At 40.9% G+C, this 5,391-nt stretch overlaps 1 long non-coding RNA gene across 1 annotated transcript; it reads right to left on the minus strand.

Annotated features, from left to right (window-relative positions):
* Window positions 1-4,797: 4,797 nt before the first annotated feature.
* LOC116552194 lies at window positions 4,798-5,387 on the minus strand. Its single transcript, XR_004269274.1, has 2 exons — window positions 5,154-5,387; window positions 4,798-5,073 (listed from the first exon to the last, which is right to left on the minus strand). It is a non-coding gene; the product is annotated as an uncharacterized LOC116552194 (long non-coding RNA).
* Between the last annotated feature and the right edge of the window lie 4 nt (window positions 5,388-5,391).

The raw sequence follows: 5,391 nt of genomic DNA on the forward strand, positions 1-5,391 counted from the left end.
AAAAAAAAAAAAAAAAAAAAAAAAAAAAAAAAAAAAAAAAGAAGCTGTGTTGATTTTCCTGATTCATTTGCAGAGTTAAATAGAATTTCACAAAAAAAGAAAAGTCGAAGGAATAAAAATGTCAGAAAAAGAATCAATGGGATTTAAACCATACAGCTGCTTTGGAAAACAGTCTGGCAGTTCCTGAAAAAGTAAGACATGGAATACTCTTTTCCCCATCAGTTCTACTGAAGTCTTCATACTGAAGATAATTAAAAACATATGTCCACACAAAAACTTGTATGCAGATTTCCATAGCAGCATTATCCGTAATAGCCAAAAATGGAAACAACTTAAACGTCCACCAACTGATGAGCAGATAAACAATATGAAGTATATCCACACAATGGAATACTATGCAGCCTCAAAAAGGAATGTTGGCCAGTGGTTGGAGGAGGGAAAAATGAGAAATACCGTGTTTCTTTCTGGGGTGCTGAAAATGTTTCAGAATTAAATAATGGTGAAGTCTGCGCTACTTCCAGAAAGTGCCAAATTGTACACTTTAAATGAGTAAAATGTAGTATGTAAAGGATATCTCAACTTAAAAATCAAGAACATTTGCCACAAAGTTTATGAATTTTCAGATTTAAAAGATCTATTGAGTTTCCCTCAAAATGAATTTCAAAGTTCTTCTACACTAAAGCACATTGTTGTGAAATTTGACAACATCAGAGCTAAAGATCTGAAAAGCTTCCAGAGAGGTGAAAGCAAACGCTCACCCGGCTTTGCTGGCAAGGTGGCCAAATGGTACGAGACAAGGATGCCCTCTCTCACCACTCCTATTCAACATGGTATTGGAAGTTCTGGCCAGGGCAATCAGGCAAGATTCTCATGACTCTGTAAATGTGGTGATTACCTCTCATCTGGTTACAATGCATCTTCCCAGGCCTGCCAGTAGGGATTTTAAAATCCTGATGCAAGTGATATGGCAACACTTGTGGTTATAGACACGAGTGTTTGAATCGCAGATCCACGTCCAAACCCAAATCCCCTCAGTAATTAACTGTGCTGTCATTTAATTAATCTCTCCAGCATGCCACTTCCTCAGGCCAATTCACAGGGAATATAAATTCATAGGAGTGTTATAAAGTATATTTTGTACAATGAGCTCATGACTATGAAATGCTTAGCATGGCATTTATAAAGTCCTCAATAAGTGTGCAACAATACCTTTTTATTACAGAAAACACACCCAACCTAGAAAACGGTGTTCACAGGGGATTAAGAGAAGCAAGTACAGTTGGGTGAGCAGAGGGAGCCAGCGTGGGGAGGGCCTTTCCTAGGTGAGGCACCCATTAAATTTGAAAGTGGCATGCAGGGCCAGAGCTGAACGTCAACCAGGACGGGCAGGAATGAAGTAAACAGCTCACACCTGTTCCTTCATGGGTCAGTTCCTTTCATTTTCACTTTTGACTCTGATGCAAAATTAGAACCCTTCTCTGGTCAGATGTCACTATTCTTAATAAAGTAAAGTAAATAAGTAGGATCCAAAACCTTCAATTGCATAAAATACATGCTTTTGCTATTGCAAGGCAAATGGGAAATATTTTGCAGCCGGTCATCACCATCACAATAACACAAATTCTAAAACTTACACTGTTGACAACTGAACCACACCCTCAAATAATCAAAAAATGGTCCCTCCCTAACCTCTCTCCACAGTAAGAGAAGGGCATTGGCCGCCCCAACCTGAGCAGGAGAGCAGGCGGACAGTGGGAGCCCACAGCTGCAGCAGCAAGAAGGCTGAGGGCTGGTGGCTTTGACCATGTAATAGGGAATTGGGTTGAGTTGTTTGAATCATTTTCTAGTACCTGATTTATAAAATAGATCAGACTAATTGAAAGAGCTGGGAAATAAGAGCCCACCCCTCAGTGTCCAGCCTCCCCAAACTACATGTTTCTCCAGAGTAACCTTGAGCTTCTCCCAGCATGGATTAAAACCCACAGCTCTTCCAGTTCTAAAATCTGAGGCTCTACTATTTAAGCCATAGTTAGCTCTTCCAATCTGTGATGGTAACATGCTCACATCCTCAGTCTGTCATTGTTTAATATTTAAGGAAAGACACATTTTGGTTACTGATTATGTAGCAGCTTGCCTGTGTTCCCCTGCATTGTCTCAGGGCGAACTCTTTATTTCCCAGAATCCTGTCCCATTTCCTGGAGCCTGTTGATTGTGGGAAAGATGTGGTCAAAAGTTAAAGGTACATGGGCGAAGACTTAGAAACAGCTCTTATGACAAAAACAAGCAATGGGGAAAAGACTCCATATGGAATAAATGGTGCTGGGATAACTGGCTAGCCATGTGCTGAAGATTGAGGCAGGACCTCTTTCTTACACCACACACAAAAATCAACTCAGGACTTAAGTGTAAAACCCAAAAACATAAAAACCCTGGAAGGCAACCTAGGCAATACCATCTTGGCTATGAGCAGGCAAAGATTTCATGACAAAGACACCAAAAGCAATGAGAATGAAATCAAAAATTGAGAAGTGATATCTAATTAAACTAAAGAGCTTCTGCACAGCAAAAGAAACTATCAACAAAGTAAATGGGCAGCTTACAGAATGGGAGAAAATATGTGCAAACTATGCATCTGACAAAGGTCTAATATCCTGCACCTATAAGGAACTTAAATTTACAAGAGGAAAAGAACCCCATTAAAAAGTGGTCCCAGGACATGAAGAGACACTTCTTAGAAGAAGACAAACGTGGCAAACAAGCATATGAAAAAATGCTCTGTATCACTGACCACTAGAGAAATACTAATCAAAACCACAGCGAGACACCATCTCACACCAATCAGAATGGCTGTGATTAAAAAGTCCAAAACGAACAGATGCTGGCAAGGTTGCAGAGAAAAGTGAGCACTCGTACACTGTTGGTGGGAGTGTTAGTTCAACCGTGGTGGAAAGCAGTATGGTGATTCCTCAGAGCTAAAATCAGAACTACCATTTGACCTAGCAATCCCATTACTGGGTCTATACGCAGACAAATATAAATCCTTCTACCATGAAGATACATGCATGCAAATGTCCATTGCAGCACTAATTGCAACAGCAAAGACACAGAATCAGCCCAAACTCCCATCAATCACATATTGGATATAGAAAATGCGGTATATATATATATATATATATACCATGGAATACTATGCAGCCATAAAAAGAACGAGATTATGTCTTTTGAATTAATATGGATGAAGCTGAAGGGTATTATCCTTAGCAAACCAACGCTGTAGCAGAAAACCAAATACTGCACAATCTCACTTATAAGTGGGAGCTAAGTGATAAGAACTTGTGAACACGAAGGAAACAACAGACACTGGGGGCTACTTGAGGCGGGAGGGTGGGAGGAGGGAGAGGAGCAGAAAAGATGACTATTGGGTACTGGGCTTAATACCTGGATGATGAAATAATATGTACAACAAACCCCTGTGACTCATGTTTACCTGTGTAGCAAACCCTCCCATGTACCCCCAAACCTAAAATAAAAGTTTTTAAAAAACGCAGCTTTTTATTTTTTTCCCTGAATTACCATAAAGGTCACAGGCCATTTGCCATCTGAACAGTCAGTAACACATGGGTGGAAAGAAACTGAACACCCAGGGACCCAGAGACCGCTCACTGCAGAGGCAGGAGGCAGGCATATCCATGAGGTGAATTTTCTACAGTCCCACAGTGACTCCCCTCTCCTAACTGCAGGTCCCATGGAATTCAGACTAGGAAGTAAAGCCAGTGGGAAAGGCCCACAGGGGAGCAGTTCAAATGTGCTGAAAAGGATAGAGCAGCCCCAGTGAGGAGGGAAGGCTGGACAAGAAATGGATTTGCAGGGGGCGACAGTGCGCACCCATCGGAGCTCTGATTCCATCACTTTCACTACCCTCCCCTGCCCACTAACATCCAAAAAGTATTGATGGCAAGTGCTGGGTCGTAAGACATTTCCTCGCTTTATGATCTGGATTTGGGGGGTTAAATTTCAGAGATAGTGAAAACATCCCCCTTTAACTTTTAATTTCGTAATTGCTCCTTTTTTAAAAAACAGATTTGTGGACATGTAAAACAAAACAGTATGGGAATAATTTATAATCAACAAAAATGTGTTCACTGTCACTCACATGGCCTGTGGCATACGAGCACCCGGAGAATAGGATTGTGGGGCGTCTGATGGTGATTGTCCTTAGAGCTGGTAGGGCCCAGCCCCCACTGTCTGTGCACCGCTGCGTGTGCAATCGGTGTCTCCTTTAACTTCACAGTGATGCCGCAAGGCACACAACATTGCCTTCTCTTTCTGTGTAGAAAACTAAGGCTGGGTGAGTGTGTGCAGAGCTGGATGGTGGACTTGTGTTTGGCTCCTTCTAGTTTCAAAACCCGTGAATATTTTCCTGTCTCTAGCGCTAATCTTAGCACTATATTTGGAATAAGCATATAAACATATAAAAAGAAACCACTCAGGTAATATGCAAGTAGATTATAAATAAATGCTCAACAAGATTATGAGTGATCTAATGAGCTATATATAGTTATTCATAGGATAAAGTAGAAATCAGTTAAATGGCTAACAGTATAAGGAGGGTTAAATCAAGCATCCAGGTGTTGAAATAGCTGATTTATATACATATATAGTTTGTTCCATGTAAAACATTTATAATCTAGTACTAGATGAAAGAATATATACTACATTTTACGTACAGCATAATCTAAAATTCCTACGTTTAGTTAAAAATGCAGGAATATAATTATCAAAATTTGAATGATAAAATTATGAATAATTTTTCTTTCATTTATAACTCATTTTATATTTACCAAACACCCTCCAAGGAGAATATACACTTTTATAATTAGAAAAAAAATGATTTGTTAAAGAGATCATAAATGACATAATACTTTATGGAAGTTAGAAGCTGAGATTGTGAGAATTTCCAGGGACTCCTGCCACCAGCTTATCTTGTATCATCGTTTACATGGAAATGTTGGGGCTGAGGTCGCCTGATGCCTCTCAGTTCCCAGCCAGCTTTCTCTCTGGCTCTTGGCCAGTCTGTTAAACAGAAAATAATCAGTGAGACCATTAAAAAACTCCCGAGTGTTCTAACAAGTTACACGTAATTGCTTGCTTACCAAGTGTCTGCCTCAGAATTTTCTTTGCCTCATGGAGTGAATATAACCACCCATTTTAAATTCGGCTTTTGCCATTTCGCAGTCTGAGGTGCAGGACTCTGCACGGGGCCTTGGTGGATTTCCACTGTCAGCACGAGGATGGGGGCACAGGGCAGATCCCGCCGCGCTCAGAGAGGCTCCGGCTGCAGTTACCTGGCTGGACCTCACCCCGGAGAGCGGAGACCGTCCGCGGACCAGC

This window comes from Sapajus apella, unplaced genomic scaffold, assembly GCF_009761245.1.
Source record: "Sapajus apella isolate SASKATOON/1434 unplaced genomic scaffold, GSC_monkey_1.0 scaffold11, whole genome shotgun sequence".
In the NCBI taxonomy this organism is placed as follows: Eukaryota; Metazoa; Chordata; class Mammalia; order Primates; family Cebidae; genus Sapajus; species Sapajus apella.